The sequence below is a fragment of the Mixophyes fleayi genome, chromosome 3, assembly GCF_038048845.1.
Source record: "Mixophyes fleayi isolate aMixFle1 chromosome 3, aMixFle1.hap1, whole genome shotgun sequence".
NCBI lineage: Eukaryota > Metazoa > Chordata > Amphibia > Anura > Limnodynastidae > Mixophyes > Mixophyes fleayi.
In genome coordinates this window covers 171773470-171794801 of record NC_134404.1, presented here as the reverse complement: position 1 = coordinate 171794801, position 21332 = coordinate 171773470, and the positions used below count along the sequence as shown (strand labels likewise).

General features: G+C 40.1%; 1 protein-coding gene across 1 annotated transcript in view; it reads left to right on the top strand.

Moving 5' to 3' along the window:
* The first annotated feature begins 15623 nt into the window (after nt 1-15623).
* BACH2 (BACH transcriptional regulator 2) overlaps nt 15624-21332 on the top strand; it is a 209840-nt gene continuing 204131 nt past the window's right edge. The window contains exon 1 of the mRNA XM_075202783.1: nt 15624-16162. The gene's annotated coding sequence lies outside the window, so the exon portion shown is untranslated. The remainder of the gene's footprint in view (nt 16163-21332) is intronic.

Sequence of the window (21332 nt, the reverse complement as noted above, 5' to 3'; positions counted from 1 at the left end):
TGGGTCTCCGGTGGGATACTGACCGCTCTGTATTACCGATTCTTGGGCCCGTGTTGATTTTTCTGTGCTGCTTGCTATGGCTCCCGTCGAGCTTGCGCTTTCTCTGAAGCCCACCAATTCTGGGTATTCTTTCTCCCTTCCCCGTTGGTTAACCGACAATGGCGATGGCGGTCTCTTTAAACTCTCGGAAGGTTTTGCTTGGCATCTGTGCTTTCATCAGTCGTAGCTGAATCTTAACGCTTTCTTGGGCGACTCCTTCTACGAACTGTACGGTCAGGGCTTCGTCTGTGTTTCGTACTTCCTCTATGTCCACTGCCTGAATGGCTCTTAGCATCTCTTGTAGGCTCAGGGCATAGTCCCGCAGTGTCTCGTTCGGTTGTTGCTTGCGAGCATATAGTTTCATCTTCAACTCCGGAAGAGTTCTTGTCTCAAACGTTGTGGAAATTTTTTTAAAAACTTGTGCCGCTTCTTTCTTGTCGTCAATTGGCCATGAGATTACTTCTCTGAGCGCCGACCCTGTGAGTTGCCCTATTAAGATCTCCACTTTCTGCTGTTCATTCAACGGGTATAGCCGGAACATGGATTCCAGTTTGTCCTCGAATCCTGTGAATGAAGTCTTCTGTAGCTTGTCGTCGTCCCCGCTGTACTTTGGGAGCCATGGGGCCCCGAAATAGTATGGTAGGGTTATGGGCCCTGCCGGTTGTTGATCCATTTTTCCACTGAGGGTACTACTCTCCTGATGCACTCGGATCCTGTTCGGTTTGACGCCAAATTTATGTGGTGGTCGAGTACTGATGGGATTTCCTTCCCTTACCTTGTCCTCCAGACACAAGTCAGGTTCTTTTTTTTGTTCGGATATCCGGTGGTCAGGAGATAAATACTTCAATGAAAGGGACAAGGATTGGTCAAATAACTTGGGTTTATTAATAATGCGGTAAAGATAATTTTGGTAAGCCACCGCGCCACTGACCCCTTCAACTCAATAGTAATGACAAAATATTCATTTGATCAACATAGAGCACAATAGCATTTAACATAAAATATACAACTGGTGAGTATAAGGCACAATAGCGATAACATCTTCAATAACAATACATTTTTAGGTAAATCACTTAACATTAACATTCAACTAAAACATTTGGTGCACCAATATTATCCCTGGTAACGTTACCATATTTTACACTCAGTCCTGGGCTGACCTGTGCACAGGAATTTTGTAGTACATTAAATCTGTCAGCATGGAGGAAAGCAAGTGGAGGAATCTGTGACAAAGGTGATTTGCAGACCTACTGTATTTTCAACTAGAGTTCCTTCATATGATCGACTTCCAGCAGTAATACCTCTTATCTCTCTCAGGTTGTTCCTGAGGTAGTGAGCAGCTACATGGAAAGATTCAACTCAGATTTATTATCTCTCGGTCTGTCTTCATGTCACTCATAAACCTCATCTCTCTCCCTCAGAAGTCTAGAACTTTCCTCTCCCCACTGCCTTCTGGGAGTTCACAGTTATTACAAAAGTTAGTGGACTTGTTGCTATGACACACACTCCTCCTTCCTGCACATCCTCCTGGGTACGACCTTTTTAGTTCAACTGTTAATTGTCAACTGCCATTCCCACTGTGTCTCTCTCAGCCTCTATTAACCCCTTGTAGCCCTGCATTTCAAAAGCGTTTATGTACTTCCTCTGTGCTGTTTAACAGGGTTTTGGGGCACCACATCCTCTCCATCAGGCAGGAGCTAGATCAACGGCTGTACTAAGCCTAAGTTCTGAGGGATACCAACTACTGTGGATGTAACACGTTCCTTGGAAAGGGGACTGCTAAAGGTGAACATCTCACAATGTGGTTCTAGCAACTGAGGATCTCACGCTACTTTGCCCTTAACACTATGATGGCCTCACCTTAATTCCTCTCTCTGTTTTAGGATGTTTTATATTGATTGTCCACATTGGCAGAAGGTATACAAGGTGGATTTGCTATATTGCTATAGTCAGTCAGTCAGCTAATCATAATTTTGATTTAGGCACTCTAGAACATTATATTTTTTCAAAAATAAAAACTTTTATTTTCCTACAATCTCAGAATTTTTTCTCAAAATATTTTTAATACATTCTATGGTGGTTATGAGTATGTGGGTACTTTCATATCTTCACTGACACCAGGTTTATGGTACAACACACACATTTTAATATGAGCAGTGGTCAAAGTGGAAATTTAGAAGTGACGGTTTGAAAACTGTAATGCTAATGTACGTGAATGGAATGTAATCATTTTACAAAACAGGCAGTAGTAGAAGTGGTAGTAGAAGTAGTAGAAGTGGCGGTAGTAGAAGTGGCGGTATGGCATACCTAGTATAACCCCCACTTCGACCACTGATTATGAGGTCAACAGATCAGGGCTATACAGCATGAGACCCTGCATCTTTACTAACAAATAACAGACATACATCAGCTTAATTATGTCTCCCCAATGGTTCAAGAACACTGGCATAGTGCAACATTAACCAGCTAATTGCCGATCCATCTCATGTCCCTAACTGTTGTAAAAACTATACTCTAATCTAACTTAACCAACCTTGACTTAATTGACCACTAATATCCTATGTTAGTTACCAACTAACTTAACCAACTTTAATACAATACTAACCTAACTAATCTATCTATACTATGAATGCTTAATAAAATAAACCTACACAGCCATCTCAAGGTATTCCTTCACATTCCTCTTCCTGTTTAATGTAGGGTCAGGATGCTTGGTGACTCAAATTGCTGGACCTTGATATTCTGTTCTTGACAAATCGCCTGTATTTCCATGCTCAGAACTTTTTCAATGGGAAATAACAAAATTATATAATTGCAATGCTAAGCTCCACTTCAGCAACCCCCCATTTTCTCCTTCAGACCGCTGTAACCAGTGTAGAGGATCATGGTTGTCACAATGGAAAACTATCGGCCATAAAGGTAGGGCTGCAAATTTCTTAACAACTCGTACTACGGCCAAGCACTCCTTCTCAATTGGGACATTAACCATCTCCCAGGCCACTAGCTAGCGTGAGAGGTATGCTACAGGGTGTTCCCAACCATCATTCCCACTTGGCTCAGCACAGATCCCAGTCCATGACCCGAGGCATCAGTATGCAGGATGAACCATCTCTGAAAGTCTGGAAGGACTGCTGGTGCAAGTTACACAGTCTGAAGCAATGCAAGGTTCATCCTTCCGTCACCTATATTCCCTCTCACAGTCATCAGTCCCGTCCAGTTGTCTTTTGTACTTTTTTATGTGAAGTCAGTCAAGTGTTTGCAAGGGTGCTGAAGTGAGATGAACTTTTCTGTCCTCTGAAAAGTCCGCACCTGCTTTTGGTTGGTTGGACTAGGCCATTTCACTATAGCCTCTGTTATTACTGGTTCTGGACGCATCTTCCTCCTCCAACTTTGTGTCCTAAATAAAGCCCTTCTGACATACCCATCTGATACATGTCCAGTCTGAGGGTCAACCCAGTCCTTGCAATCCTACATAGATTCTCAGCTACATATACCAGATGTTCCACCCATGTCTCACTGAAAATTGCTATGTCATTTAGAAAGGCCTGGGCGAAGTCCTGACAACCCTTCAGCATATTATCCACTGTTCTTTGGAATGTGGCTGGGGCATTCTTCATCCCGAAGGGCATAGCAGTAAATTTATACAGCCCAAATGGAGTGGTGAATGCGGATCGCCCCTGTGCCTCTTTGGTAAAGGGCATTTACCAGTAGTCCTTATTAAGGCCCATGATGCTATAGTCAATAAATAAACTTATGCTACTGTACTTCCTGGACACTAACACAACACCAGCTGCCCAAGGGATATTGAAGGACACAATGACTCCAGTTTTCAGAATCTAACTGATCTGCTTCTTGATCATCGCTAACACGTTAGCCATTTTATGTGATGATATGATATGACATGATATGTTAGCCACCCTATATGTGGGAAGCTTAATCAGCCGGGTCTCTCCAGTTTTAACTTCAGAGCCATAACTAGAAGTTTTAGTGCCCAGGGAGAAACAGAACACTGGTGCCCACCCCCCATTCCCCACAATGTACCTTTATGGGAGTAGATGCTGCCTCTCAACGGTGTCTTATGCTCCGTTGCTGCCCCCCCCCCCACCCTCCCACACACACCCACCCCTACCTCTCGCACACCAGATACCTACTTTCCAGACCCTCACACACTTGTAAGGAAAAAGAAGACAAAAAGATTATCCTTAATTCCTCAGCAGTCCAGATGCAGTGATGTTTGATGCAGAATGCTGTCCAGACTCCAATGATGTCCTGGGAAAAACGCAGGATTTCTAGGGGGGAGGTATCCAGGTGTTAGATTGCAGAACAAAACATTTCACACAATAAGCCTACAGCAGACAATTTTTAGTGATAATTTGAGTCCTAACATGACACTGCATCATTCTCCTGCCCCCTGCGTCACACTCCTGCCCCATCTCCATCGCACTGCCCCACAGCCATCGCACTGCATCAAATCCCCCCTGGCAGCACAATCTCACCTGCCTCCTTGCAGAACAACCTCCCCTCCCCTTGCAACACAATCTCCCCCCCTTACAGCACAATACCCCCCCCCCTGGCAGCACAAAATCCCCCCACTGCAGCACAAACCTCCTTGAATCACACTGTGCCCCCCTTAAGCACACTGTCCCCCCTTCAGAACACTGCTCCCCTATGTATTACAATGTCCCCCTCTTGTAGCACAATCCGCCTACTTGGAGCAAACTTTCCCCCCCCTGCAGCACACTGTCTCCTATGTATCAAAATGTCCCCTCTCTTGCAGCACAACCCCCCCCCTGAATCACACTGTCCCTCCCCTTGAATCATACTGTCCACCATGTATTAAAATGTCCCCTCTCTTGTAGCACAATCTCCACCCCCCTAACACTGTCCCCCCACCCTTGAAGCACACAGCCCTCCCCTTGCAGCACATTCTCCTCCTTCCTCTCCAGCACTTTATTCTTTACTTGACTGGCTGTTTTCTGCATGCAGCTGTTTCTCTGCTCACTGACTGTTGAAACGTGATGATGACATCTCTCCCGACAGTCAGTGAGTGGGGAAGGGGAGGGGGAAAGGGTGGGTGAGTGAGGGAGGAGGGACAGTTCGTCCCTACCTGCCCTCACACACAACAGATAGTGCTTCTCTTTGGGGTGGGGTGGGGGGGCAGCGCTGCTTCCCCGCCCCCTCCTCTGGATCTGAAGCTGTGCGGAGGCGGAAGGCTGTGGAAGGTATGCTCGGCAGCCACCGCACAGCAATGTAGAGGACATCAGTGAAGCCTTCCAGAGCCCAGCGCCCTAGACAGCTGCCTAATGCTGCCTAATGGTAGCACCGGGCCTGTAGACCCCTTATTCCTCCTCTCTAGACCCCCCATTCACTCCAGACACCCTCTTCACCAGACCCCTCACTCCTCTCCAGACACCCCACCTCCATTCACTGACACAGCCACCAACAGTGCGTGTCCTGGAAGAAGACCTTACTACAGGGAGAAGAGCACAAAGCTATTGATTTTCCTCCAGGAGATCAAGGTTCAGTGGCTAAACCATTAAGATAATCGACAGGAGATTAGAACAGCATAGAGGCCATTTTACAGCCCTCACTAGACTCACCAGGTGCATAGAAACAGTTTCAATATTGGCCCAAGGGGGAAACACTTTAGAAAGAAAAAAATAAGGCAAAATAACTTATGTATTGTTAAAAGAAATAATTTGTCACATTTTTTGGCTGGCCTTTTTCCTTTAACCAATTATATGTTATATATTAAAGCACAGTAAATGTTGTAAAGATATGAAGTAAACTTGTTTTTCATTAAAAATATATGCTGCATAGTGAAATCTGTATACCTCACCAATTATAAGTATGTTGTAGGTAAATGTGTCACAATAATATTGAAGCACAGCTCTGCATAATTTTCATGCAGGATAGCGATTTATACATAAAAGAAAGAAAATGGTTTAGGTAAGCAGTTGTTAGATGTTTCAGTCACAAAGATAAAATGCAAAAATATGTAGTATTTGATTTTCAGAATATGTTTTTTTTAATCTCAAAACCTCTGGTTTTCTTCCATTGGGCAAGGTTTGAGAACATGATATTCAGGTTCCTCTGAAACAATGTCCATCTGCTCCTCAATCCAGACCCCAAAATTATGAAAAATGACACACAAAGCAATAATGTCTCAAACAACTTCTGTCTCCTCCAGATTGATCAAGAAAAATAAAATGGGATCTGAGAAGTCTGAAGGTTCGTTCAATAACTGATCTGGTGGAGAGAAGTGGTGGAAAGTGCAATTAGCAGAAATCATAATACAATAGTACAATACATATCATTCTCAAGAACAGTCAAGCATGAGAGATTGCAACCCAATGTGTTAAAGGACATAGCTTAATGGAGAAGTAGCTCTATTATATTCCAGCTATGAGAACAAAATATTTGAGAATTTGATCCAAGAGATAGAGATAATACATGATATATGTTCCTTTCTATATTAGAACCAAACTCTATGATGACTATTAAGAAGAAATAATAATTTTTTTTCTCCTACAGGAAGTTATGTGGCATCTGACAACATTCAGGATGTGCCGTATTAGTATTAGTGTATGATTTGGTGTGTGTTGGAAATAGGTCACAGGAGCAAGGAATACGAAAGGGACTGCTGCATTTATATACTTGTAAAATATTCAATATACAGCGATGGCCTTCAACAGTGAAGTCAATCTCAGACACAGCCATAGTGTTAGGACATCACAGAAAGAATTGTTATGTTGTAGTAAAAAAAAAATTATAAAATATACTGCAAAATAAAGAGTACACAGGTAAAGCACAATCTCTGCAATAATGCAAAGATGAGTAATTGCCACAATATAATGCAGGAATTATGCAGTAGTTAAACAGTCTTTTATTGCAACATTAGATTAATACATTTGAAGAACTGCTGGTGCAATTTACAGAGTCTGAAGCAATGCAAGGCATGAACAATGTCTCTGAAGGATTTCTGGTGCAAGTTTACACAGTCTTAGGCTATGCAATCGATAAACAATGTCTCTATAGCCATGCTGGTGCAGATTTTCACAGAGTCCAGTAATCACTGAGAAGCGCCACAAGAGAGCAAAAGATGGTTACAGAAGTCTGTGTCTGGGTATTCTGAGCTATGTAAGGAAAGACAAAAAAAAAACAGGAGCCAGTAGGCAAATATAAGCAGAGCCAGAAATCAGCAGACTTTTATGATGCAGTCCAGGTATCAGGAAACAAATAGAACATAGGTACAGGGATCAGGAAGCTAGCATGTCCAATTTTATCACTGTCATACACAAAGAGTGTATGACAGGTGAGGGTTTAAATAGTGGAGTCTTGCAATTATCTCAAAGAGGAATACACCGCTGAAGTGCGTAGCAAATCTGAGTACTCTGCAGGATGCATGACAGATTTAACCCTAACACACAAGATGTGGGGCAGGGTCCTTCTTGCTCACAGCACCTCCAACAGTGATTCATTGAGTCCAGAAAGATTTTGTATATCATTCAGATGACTAGGTACTAATGCAAATACAACTTGACAGTATTTTAAGAATGCAAACGTAAGTGGAGGATAAAACAATGTTAGTTCTGATTTGTGCTTATAGCTTTAGATCCAGGGCAGAGTCCCAATAAACAGGAGTAGTTAATAAATAGTGGAGAACAGGCCTGCAGCCAACAGATAGAGACTCAAACTTAGACCACTGGGGAGGAGTGCAGCCATTGCAGTGCCTGCTGTAGAAATTATGCAATTAAAAATACAAAAACAGATCCAAGTCTGTAATGTAATATTAGTCCTTAATGTCTTCAAAGGAGGGTAAGCTCCAAAGGGAAGCAAATTGTCCCTGCCTTATAAACATAGAAAGGGAACTGTGATCAAGGCCAGAAGAGATGGCTGGATTGTCCCAAATCAAAATGAGAGTGGGGGGAGCTGAAACAAAAGCAAATTTATGGGCATCCCAATGCCATACTTTAAGGGAGACTACTGTTGGATGCATTCTGAAATTGGGGCCCCTGCTCTGCTGGGGAACCAATAGGTGAGGAAATGAAAACTGTACTACCGGGTGCATATTTTAGTGCCACTGAATATCTAAAACTATGGAGAGAGTGCCATGGAACACATTGGTCCAAAAGGGTGGCTATGAAATAAAGTTGGGGACACTCTAGTCCTCCCACCCCATTTCTGAAGAATCTTAATTTTTACCCTCGGATGCCCGCCCTCCCACCCAAAAGAACTTCATCAATTTGCTCTGCAGGACCAGAAATTATTTTTGCTGGAACATCAATCGAAAGTGCTTAGAACACATACAGCAGCCTCAGCAGAGTGTTCATCTAACTGCATTGGCACATCCAGTCCATGAAATAAAAAGCGAGTTCCACTTATGAAGGTTACTTCCTATGTTCCTAAAAAGTGCTTGGTAGTTCGTTGACTGCTAGCTGAGACTTAAGTCCTTGTCACACATCGCACCAGTTAGTCATTCATTCTGGTCTCTGTTCATACCTGTTTCGCTTGGTGTTCACTCCCTGCATTCACTTGATCTGAACTGAGCATGCACACACCTGGACTTTTCAAAACTTGCTGTATTCACTTGATTGGCTAATTGCCCGTCAGCCCTGTCTATTTAAAGCACCTGCCTCCATACTAAGGTGCCAGATCTTCATGTCTCCTTACCTGTTATGACGTCTCCTCCTCTGGCTCCTGTTTATTGCTTTCACCTCGTTATTTGTTGGATTCAGCAACCATACTGCAGATCATTGTGCATCACCTCTGATCCTGCTCCAGGACTTCCAGCTCAGCAGGACCTCAGCACTTCATCATCCTGCAGCCTATTACTCTCCTGTGCATACCTGCATCTCCTCCGCAGCCAAGACGCTGCCGCCACTCTGCAGATTGTTGCTCATCTCCTCTGATCCTGCTCCAGGGCTTCCAGCTCATCAATACCTCAGCAGTTCATCATCCTGCAGCCTTGCTCTTTTGTGCATACCTGACTCACCTTCTCAGTGGTCTAGACGCTGCTGTCTCTCTGCAGACCATTGTGCCTCTCCTCAAATCCTACTCCAGGACCATTCTGTTCACCAGAACCTCGGTGTAACAACACCACATAGACTGTTGCTCCCTCTTGTTATCTAGAACTACCACTTACCTGTTGGACCCACCTCAGCGCTCTGACATATCTGCATTGCCACCTTTATCTCCTGACCATCCATCTAGTGTGGCTCATCGCACCCCTAGAAGACCATGACCTACAGTTAGAGAGCCACTAAGTCCATAACTCCTTGCAGGGATCCGTGGGGAAAACTTCTCTTCCGTTAGACTCTGAGCCTCTCGGGGGGTAGTATCCACCTGAGCAGACTTCGAGGCCCACCCTAACTCTGAACTTGTGACACTTGTTAAGAATATGGTGATCAATGAAGCATGCTGGGTCAATTGCCTAACAGTACCAGGTCATCCTTTCTCTGCCAGGAAACAGAAAAAGGACAAGTGTATGGTGATCACCACTGCATAACACATCTGTTACCAGTGTCCTTTCCCTGTCAGGTGACAGTGGATTGCACTCTTATGTGTTTAGGAATTTGATGATCACTACATGTCGAATCTGTAAATGGCATCCTTTGGCTGTCAGCCAACGCTTGAGTATGCCCTGATGTGTTTAGTTATGCAGTGGTCACCGCTGCATGTCTGATATGTTACCAGCATTATTCCTTAATAAGATGCAGTGTATTGTATGAAGACTTGTGCACAAGCAGGATGTCTACCTCTATGCTCTGGACTAACTGCCTAACAACGATAGTAGTGTGTTTTCCTCCCACACAGCTGATGCCTCATTAATTCAATTGTCTGCTATGTAAGCAGCATCCAGCATCGCTTCCTCTCTCAGTCTGGCAGCATCAGCTGTGCAATCAATGCTGGTGATGATTCCTTCTTGACCTAGTGTGCCTTGCGTCCTGATCTATTCTGTTCTCAGTGTTTGACAAGGATTATTTAAAGGATTCTCTGTCTTCTCCTACTCCTGATTTTGGCTTGTTAATGGATCTGCATATATATATCTCTACCTACTCTGACCACGGCTTGTTTAAAAGAACCTGCTGTTTTCTGCTCCTGACCTTGGCTTGTTAAATGGATCTTTGTATATATTTCTACTTGTCCTAACCCCTGGCTTGTTAAAGGAACTGATGTCCTCCCCTACTTCTGACCTTGGCTTACCTATTACTCTACATTAACCCTTGCCAGTCTGATGCTCAGTTTATTCTGCTGTTACCATCTAGGTTGCCCACTACCTCCTATCATGTTCTGTACACTCCACTGGGCAATAGTGAGATCAACCACTTCTACTACCCAAGCTTAAGTCCTGTGGTCAACTGAGTACTGTGGAACAAATACAGGTCCTCAAAGGGGACTGCTAAAGGTGAACAGTTTGCAAAGCAGTTCTAGTAGATGAGGATCTCATGCCATATTGCCCTGAATAGTTCTGATTGTAGATTAAGATCTAGTTATAGTTGGAAATTTCACCAAAGGGATTTATTTACTGTTCCAGATTTGGTAAAGTTAGGGTTCGATACCGTCAGTAAAATGTAATCCATGCATAATGTGATTCTGTGCTCTATGTGACCAACCCAAATACACACACTTTTAAATCTCTGAAATGTTTTGCTTTAGATGGGGCAAAAGATCTACATTATTTTCTTAAAGGAACATTATTTTAAAATATTTTTCAGCATTGTGAAAGTTATAATTAAAAGATATAGCATTGTGACAATGTGTGCTTTATATACATTAAAAATTACAGGACAAAATACATTAAAAAAAGTCCACTTACTTAATAGCCACGTGTGATCAGCCTGTCTCTTTGATATTATGTGCCATATTCCTGCCTTATTATGAAGTAGTCATGGGCACTTCCTGGAAATTTGGCAACAAGGCTAAGGATGAGGAAAGATATATCACATATAATCTGAAAATGCATCTGGTTCTGAAAAATGGTTTAATTTCTTTCTAGTGGCACCAGGGGTATATGAGTAGCACCCTGTGCTCCTGCGGCATGTGGAAATTGAGGAATGGTCTAAATTTGCTTCTATATCCACACAAGGGATTCCATATCCATTAGCAATTGAATAAACTGGCTGATGCCTGACATGAATGTCTATAGTACCTATTTTAGTACCCAATTAAAAGCAGACTGGGACATTCTGGCAGTCACACCTACTGTGGTCTGTAATAAGCCAGACACACATAAAAGTAATACATATCCAACAATTTAGTTAGCGGTAGAATTGCTGTGCGGAATCCGGTCATATCTCAAGGTCACTCTTCACAATCAGAGTTTTCAATATGAAAAGAGGTGGGAGTTTGAACTGGTGTCTCAACTCAAGTTCAGGCATTCCATGGAGGCATACACGTGACTTGCACAGACACTCCCTCTGCCTTCATTGTTGTCGATGCTGCTAGCAGCAATGGCGAAGCAAAATAATCAGGCCATTGGCCCAAGAGAATTATATATGTCAGGAAAAGTGAAAAAAACATGTACGATTTCAGACATTACCGATTAATAATGCAAATTATTTTGTTATATAATATTCTCTTAAATTGTCATTTTTAATTTAGAGACAAAAGGTAATAAAAATTCAATTATGTCAAGGTATGTCATTCCGAAAACATATATTATAGATTTGCTATAGAAATTATGAGAAAGGTTTGCATTGTAATTACACTAAGGGCTAGATTTATTAAACGGCGGGATTGAAAAAGTGGAGATGTTGCCTATATCAACCAATCAGATTCTAGGTTTAATTTTGTAGAATGCACTAAATAATTGAAAGCTAGAATCTGGTTGGTTGCTATAGGCAACATCTCCACTTTTTCAAACCCGCCTTTTAGTAAATATGCCCCTAAGAATTAAAAAAAATTACTTGTAGGAATCCTGGCCTGTCCAACACCCCCACCCTCCCCTCCCCCCCCCCCCCCCCTCCACTTCACAAAAGTTCTAAGGGAAAAACACAATTAGACTGTTACTATTTATATAATATAATGACATAATAATGTGTTATAGTGTTATTTGTAAAAGCATGAACACTGGACACTAAACATACACAATCACATAAGCCTAGGCAAACATGATTGTAATGTCATAAGCAGAAGAAAAGTTTGTTTACATTCATTTTGACTGTGAAACATGAATTTGATATTAGGTGTAGTTAAAAACAAACATACCTCTATCAAACTGCAGTGCTAATCTTTATTGTCTTGTTATGGCTGCAAATAGCAAAAAAGTTAAAGTAACAAAAAGATTCTAAATTCTATAACATAGGCATAACAAACGAAGGAAGTGCTATCAGCTGGACAGGTCAATCTAGGTGATCAGATCATGTGAAAGTGAAATGTGAAGTTCCTCTCTTCTGTTTACAGTGTGTTTCTTCCAATGTGCAGTAGTACATCAAATAAAAAGCAAAACTAAATAGTGTTCTATGCTTGATAATTCAAACTTGGCTATTAAGTAAGGCTTACTCATCTGGTGAAGGTAAGAAAGGAAGCTTTCAGAGTGTGCTTTGTGGCGATTTCCACTTCTCTTCATTCATAGTACCAGTTGATAAGTTGTGCTGCAGACACAAAGGCGGACGCATACCGTTGTGTATATGGGCGCAAATATGTTAGTTTTACGTGCTCTTTATTTTTTTTAGCATAAGCTACTCCTATTTTATGGCCAACTCTGCATCAGCCCCTTTATAGTAGTATAAATAAAAGTTATGATACATATTTATTTATAGTATTCGGCTACTTGGCAATAAAAATAGACAGGAGTAGTAGGAAGAAAATACAAGGATGACAATGTAGTTGATTTAAATGAGTAATTAAGTGAGGTACAAAAAGGATTGGTAAGGGTGAGAGTTAAATTAAAATAGGAATACATATATAAATGAAAATGAAAAAAAAGATGCAAAAGGAGGAGGTAACAAACAAGTAAAAATACTATAAAGCAAATGAATAAAGGAGGAAATTGGTGAAAAATTAGCCTATAAAAGAAAGAAGATGGAGTGAAGTGGGTGAAATCTTCAGCATTACTTCCTATTCTGTTTGTAATAAAAACCGCATACTATATCATTGGTAGCTAGTGGACGTAAGTATCATTTTGTATCGCTGCGGTAAAATGTACTGCTGCTTCTATTAACCATGCCGGGGCTCATTGGCGAGCCCTGGCGAAACCCCCCTCCTAAGCAAACTAAAAACTCTCTGATTTCTCATTTCTTGATAAATTGAAAGAAGAGCTGTGATGGCCATTCTCGGGGGAAAACAGCTGTTTACTCCAGATTTTTGGCTGATTCATTCTTTTGTTCTATATGTATGGAACAGACAACTGCTCAGTACCAGTTTTCTTATTCTGTGTATTGGATATAGTATTATTATACACGTTATTATTGTTTAGGTATGGACAGTTGTACAGCACTACTTACCTTTTCTGTTTGCTGGATGTATTTCTCATTATCAGTTCTTATTCTTTTTGTATGGGCCTCTGCACTTCTTTTGTTCTGTGTCATTTACCATACAATACCTTACAACGATTACCAGAATTATTTATATTCTTTATGCTGTATAAGTTCAATTTTAAAAATAATTGATTTTCATGCATATTAAGGACATTGCTGTTTATTAAATATCTAAATGTATCTGCAGTTTACCATGTGGGCCAATAAATAGCTGGGATATATAAGATACAGCACAGTCAATATGTATATAAAACAGCAATTACTGTATTTATGAAAGTATTTTATCCCCTGACTTCTGCTAGTGTATATCCTGCCCCCCCCCCCCCCCGTTCTTTACACCATTTTAGATACCTTTGTATATATGGGACATGAGTAGAAATGTGTTTGGCTGTGGACATGGTTCGGAGTAATTACCCTGCAAGCAATGATGTCATAGATACCTTAATGGACAGTTTTTGTAAAAATATAAATTGCAGTCTTCCATATATATATATATATATATATATCTCAATTAATTGGGTAGTGGGTTTACTTAATATTTACATTAAATTCTGAACATTCTATATGACTATTTTTATTATCCTTTATTTTTAAAGCACCCACATATTATTCAGCGTATATAAACCCTTGCTGGAAATTCATAATAGTCACCCTGCAGTAGAAACATAATTGTCAAAATTTCAGTGAAATAACTACTGTTCTGAAACACGTCATATTCTGAATTGGACTTTTCCACATGCGTCAACGTTCTACTTGAGTCTTTACATGAGGAAGCTCCTTTCTCCTCACTCGGGAATTGATTCATTAAGGAACGTAAATCCCAGACTATATACGCCAGTGCATCCAATTCGTCCTTGAACGCAAAGGATATTTCCGACAGCCTATCAAGGGCGGAACAGGGAAGGAAAGGAGCGTATGCACGTAGGTAATATACAGTAAGGGCATGCCATGGTCAAGCGTATGTTTAGGACTGTTGTCATGCTGCATTTCCCACACAATGGCAAACGACATTTTATGGGCAGGAACGGCTACATTGTGCTGCACAATTCACTGTTAAAGTCTAGAATTGCTCCCTCACTGATTGTGAGCCCATCTAAGACCATGAAACACTCCGGTGTATATTTACTAAAGTGCTGTTTAAAAAAAAACCTGCAAGATTTACTATAGGTAAAACTAGTGAAAAAACGCAAGAAAATTGCAGGTTTATAAAGCGCCGTCCCTAATTTTTAAATCGTAAGAATACAAGGTGCTAAATATATCAAGGTACTCGTTGACAAACCACTACCGCTGGAAAAAAATAAGGCGTTGGCTGTGACAGATGAGATGGCTCGACCTGGACATACCAAGAAAGTAGGCAAGAATGCTGCGATCAGTGGTGGATCTACCATTGGTGTGGCAGGTGCAGTGCACCGGGGCCCATGGAGAGAATGGGGTCTGCTGCATGGCAGACACAAAAAGGTTTGGGGGCCCGGTTCTCTCCTCCCCGCATCGGGGCCCACAACTCGCTAGTTCCATCTCTGGCTGCGATGGTTTTATTTATTTATTTATAAGTAACAAAACCTTCATTAAAAGGTGAACATGTCCTTTAATGGCAATTTCAATAATAGTGTAAGCAGTCATTTGTCCCTGACAATGTACCTGTTTTTAAGGATAAACAGCATAGAATTACTTTTCTGTCTTCAGGGCATGTACACACATGTCATGAGACGGCAGTGTTCACAGAGCACATATTGAATCCGGTGTAATTATATTGATTTATTTCTCATTATGCTCCTAGATGTCTCCTTTTCTTCTCTCAATCCTCAGTATATACATTTATCCAAACACTATTGAAACCTAGCTCAAAACCTGTATTTTAAATTGCAGTTACATATGTAAACATAGTAAATAATGTTTTTAAGTTGTCGTGGACATAGATGAATAGATATTGAGGAATTTACAACAGAGCTTTATGTGAAAGCATGAATCAATATTACTCTGTGCAAGTAATAAACAATGCAGTCAGTGTGTTGCCAATGACAATGAGAAGCAGTACATGACACACTAGCACAGAAGCTCACAGTAGATGTCAGTAACGAGTCTACAACCAGATTTAAACTGCCATTAAACAAGAGGGAGGCATAGAGAGAGGCTGGTGTAGGCGGACCATTCAGAGAGCAACAAACACATAGCAGTCACACACGCTGCTTTGCAATCAGGATGAAGAGAGGCAGCCACACTCACTGTCTCATATAAAATATACAAACACACAAGGAAGTGACCTAACTTAACTTGTGTGCACTCCAAATGGTATTAGAGAAATCAGATTGCCAAGAGCGGTTGTATCACCGCTGCCTTCTCTCTGCATGAACTGACATATCCACACACAGACACCGACCACAAATAGGACTGCAGCTACGTTTCCCCTTGCAAAGCCTTCCTCTTTACAAGCCCCACGTAAAAGGGGTGGGGGTGGATCCTGATTGAGAAGCTATCCTTGGCTCCTGGGAACAACAACAACAAGCAGCCTCAGAAGCAGCTACGGCAAATGGCCATGTGATGTTTCCCTGTTGGGTGAGCTTGTAAAAATAAAAATCAAGGCAAAACAACAGAGACGCAACGTGCTCAATAGAGGAAGAGGAGGAACTGAAAGTGCACAGAAGGTGAGTGTATTAAGCTCTATGGAAGATACTAAGTTTAACAGCCACAGCTGTGGTTTTTGTGGGGCTTGCAGAGCTGTTTAGGGGTGATAAGGGATTCCCGGGGAAGCTGCACAACGTAGACTACCTGACCTGATAACATCATGGTTCACAGGCAGAGCTGTAATAGGGGGAGCTGCAAGGCGCTGGAATGCGATGTACAAAGCAATGGTCTCTTTTACACCGCCCACTCTACTATGTGCATTCACATTATAAACACAATATGGATAGTTGCATAATGCAGCTAAATAAATCCGACTAGTTGCTGATGGATGGAGGGAAAGTTCCTGGTGAAGAAGCCCCTGCAACCTGGCACTAGCCACTAACACAAATAGCCTGCCACTGTGACCTAGCTGACACAGAAGATGGTTGTCTGGAGAGCAGCCTTGTCATAGTGTGCTGTGTGCATAGCTAAGCAGAGTGCTAATAGGTCCAGCATGGCTCTTGTTTTTGTGCTTGGAGGGAGAAACAGCTGTCACATTTGGAGGCCTCTTTTATTGCTATTAACCCCTGCTTGGCTAATTGCTGAATTGCGTGACTGCCACGCATGACAAGTGTATAGCTCCTGTACTGGCAATGGAGGGGGATTAATTCTCCTTCCATTCATAATCAAGAGTGTGGACATTGTGCATTTTATCAGCCACGTGACGCCTTTCTAGTATAGATGTATGCGCTGTACAGAGATTTACATTCTGGTATGACACACATTAATATTGATGATATTCTTTGTTGTTGGAATGGTAGCGCTTGGGTTGGATTCATTTCCCCCCACATGGGTTAATATTTCATTACACAGGGTTACGTGTCCTTTTTGCTGCCTGTGATTAGCAGCGCTGTGCACATTATTCAGCGTTTTCAGGGTCACCTTAGCTGAGCCAGATATGGTAAAGGTTGTGCTTGTCCCAGATGTAGAAACGGTGACTTGACAAATGTCTGACTCTGTCTCCAGTGAGTGACGGTGATACCACAAGTCACAATCATGTCATTAGATTGTATACGGATGCAGCATGGACACACATTCATCACCAATGTTTACTACTCTGTCTCCATTGAAAAATGCCACATAATGTTGAGCTGTACAGAATGCTTATATGGCAACTAACACATTTTACATATCTAAAGCTACTTACACTATGCAAATGTCACTTAATAGATGCTCATTACAATTCAACACTGGAAGCTTTTGTCTATTACCAAGGCAAACCCTTGTGCTAGGTTTAGCCGTGCTCATAGTGCCAGTGCCACAGAGAGACATTTTCTTGTTTACTGTGTGTTAAGCAAACTGAGTGGGATTCAATCTGTCTCTCAAATGTCAGTTCTGTACATCATCAGCAAAGTATGTCTTAGCTCTAACTGATGTGGCTGAGATCATTTTCACAGAAGAATTCACTTGCTATGGGTGTTTAACTAAAAAGGATAATTACTTTGTTTTTCCTGTAAATTAAACACACATCAACCACTATGTTTACTAGGGATCCTGGTAAACAATGTGGCCTATACATTGTCCACTCAGCATTTTTACCACATCTATATGCCAGTTTTTCTGGTAATACATTACCAACTTCTAATTTTTTTCAAAAAAAACAAATTAATATTTTATCACAATTTAATTTTCATCAGCATAATAATAAAATATACTGGGCTGCAAAATGTTGGTAAATATTTAAGTGTATGTGAAATATGCATTTTTATGCCATTTGGAATGTAACTGTTCTTTAATATATTAGTTTTCAAAGGAAAACTCAATTACACAATGATATCCCTCTGCTTATTTCCCTTAAATATTGTCATTTGACACTCAGTCATGACATAGCATTCTGCTATAGTGGACTCAGATTTTGCTGAATCTCAGAAATGCATTTAATTCATGAAGTTGGTCAACACTATGTGGCATTGCTTTTTAAATGATTAAAATGAAAAGCTTAGTAGAAAAAATAAGTTTATGGCTGTATTGAAATATATGGATAACAGTGCGGAAAGGCAAATATATTTGTTTATGTATTTTTTTTAGAAATAAAATGGGATTTTTTGTTTGTATTTAAATAATTAAAAAAACATGGCTTACTGTAGGATGTTTGAGACACAAAAGCCTTTCTCACTAAAACATTTTGAGATTTCTCTTTTAAGATTTCTATTGTGTACCCCTGATATGTTTCTGAAGTCATTTTAGTTACTTTAAATGTTGGCTTTACATGAACTGGCTAGTTCAATTGTTTTTCATTTGTTTTTGTTTTTTAATTAAAGTTATATACATGTAGTTGAATTGTTTATAGATTGATGTTTGTGTGTATCTACATATAGCTTGAAAATTCTGATTTCTTGTTTGATATAATTGTGTACAGACAGACATACTATAGGAGTATAGCTGAGCAGCAAGCTATGTGTTCAATAAGAACAAAACTATATTTTATCCATGGCTAAATAGAATCTAATTGTAATTAGATTTCAAAACACATAAAAATATAATAAAATAACTTTGCTGCAAAACAGGTATTTATTTGAAAGTTGCAGCCTAACTTGAGTGTACAAAGTAGAGCTGTGTGTGTGTGTGTGTGTGTGTGTGTGTATTACAGATGCTGATTTTGTATTTATTAACATTTGTATTAAGAAAATCAATTGAATAAAGTTTTAATTGTGTTAATTATAATAATAAAACACTGCTTAGTTTCACAAATAATGGTGATGATGATGATGTTCTTGCAATTCTCATCTGAGATATGCTGCATGCAGCACATTATTACTTATAACTCACTCTTGGTCATGCAAAACTGCATACACACTGATTTAGCTTATCTCATGTAAGAGAATCTTTATGTGTTATGTAATGTGTCAAATTCTGTGGGTTGTAATACGGTAGAAATGCAGTGGCTAAATGAATGATGACCTTCAGCCTAGTAATAGTTGCCGGGTCACCGCTGAGAAGTCTGACTAAGCTTTGTAGTTAAATTGGTCTCCCTTCTTCTTGTTATCCCAAGTCATGAGATCACTGAGTCAAAGAGATTGAATTTATCTTTAAACAGTGCTGTATCATGAAATAATTGTGTAACTGATGTATATTTACTGATGAGCTTTGCAATATGTATAGTATAGCTTTATTAAACAGTGCCTTATAGAATTGTGGAAAACCTGTTTCAACCTAGCTAAATAAATTTACCATCTCTGATTTGATTTATTATTTAAGTATATTTTTTGTTTTGTTTAATGGACTAATAATTAATCTCTCTTTAGACAAAAATGTTTCTAACGTGAAAAAATATGGGGATTGTCATTTTATAGTGTGTCTAATTGTTTGAGCAGCATATCGATTATTACAAGCTAAGAAAATGTAAAAAAAAATTGTCTTTCACTATAGTTTAAATATTTGACTGGTTTATGTTATTTTTTAAGAGCATGTTGAATGTTGGCATATGTTAATAATATTATGGGTTTACTTTTCTTTATTGTATCTTTCTCTCCCTTTGTATGGTTTCACAGATTATACTTGCATGCTTTACATTACATTAAGAATCAATTAAGCATAGGGAACACTACATCAACTATTGCAAGAACATCATAAGAATGATATTCTAAAACCAACACCAAGCCTTGCAATGCAATACCTCTCTATAGATGTCCAACAGGGAGGGAAATGTGAAATGCATTAGTTAATCATTTTTATTGAACCAATATTTTTTTAAATTGAAATGCTTTTGATCTCCCAAGCTTCTACTCAGAAGAATTCAACACACAAGAAACAACATTTATATATTCCACTGATGTTTTTACTGACAGTGATATGCATTACTGATCAGTGCTTGTACATACAATCAGAGACAAAGGAATCTTTTTGAAAAAAATAAAAATATAAGATTCTAGTAGTATTAGTTGTTTCGGGCTGGCATAGGGAAAAGCTCTTTAATTAAGCACTACAATGAACTGTAAACTTTTTCCACCTTATTTGGTACATGGGCCATCAGTACTTCTTGCATACTTTTACTAACTATCTACCTTGTAATTTAACAGTACAGATATGAGCAATTTAACCTTATTTTTTAAAAAAATGTGTGTATTTTGTAGATGCTTTATCCATCCTTCTAAACCTAACTACATTTTCCGTCAACTTAAGAATTTTAATAGAAGATTTACTGACCCAAGTTTTGCAAGTCTTGTTTGTTCATGTCTCATTATCCTTTCATGTGTATATATATATGATCCCCGAAGGACATGTTACCAAATTTTGTTGTTTTGTTTGTTTTCTTTTTGTGTGTAATTTTTTTGTTGATTCTGTGATACAGTGGATTCTTGTCAAAATGTGTTACATGTAGCAAAGGGATATGATTTCCTGAATAAAGCCAGAGCTGTATGACACTAATGGTATCTTCAGTATTCATTCCAGAAATACGTCAAGCAGACCCATGTTGTACACCTAGTACAAAATAATCTGCTCTCAAACTTCCTACTTAAAGCTGCTTTAAGGTCACCTAGGGGAAAAATGAAATTAAGCTGCCCCAACCCCTGAGACCAAGGGGCTCTTACATGTGGCTGCTCTTCATTTGGCTCTGCCGGTTTCTGTAACACCGAAGTAACAAATTCAATTTTGTTAACCAAAATAATATGACGGAGGATGGGGTGATGTGCGAGTATGAGGACCATTCACAAGCCATAGTGTCCAGTTTCCGTCTGGGACTGTGAGGGAAACGGAGGTTCCCCGGGGAAAATGGATGCATGGAGCTGCTCCCCTAGCCCATAGGGGGTAATGCTGCTTTAATTTACAATTACCAGTGCTGAATTAATAAATTGATATGTAGGGTATGCTGTTTCTGTCTGTTCTGTTCTTCATTCTATGTTATGTGCCCATTCCTCCCTAAAATAAAACTGTTCATATTGATACAAATATAGTGGCAGGAGCAAGCCCTTAATGTAGACAGAATTGTTTCATTTGCTAGGTCACATGACAAGATCCACCATGCAGCGATTCTTTAGAAAATTTGCAGATCCCATGAAACAGGAATTTTCTGTATCTTCACCACATTTATAATGTATCATGCCTTGGTCTGTAAACATGGCATAAGAACCTGCCATGTAAGCCACGCTGGCTTTTAGAAGAAGAATGTCTGACGTCTTCATAAATGTCCTTTTTTACAGTATTTCATGC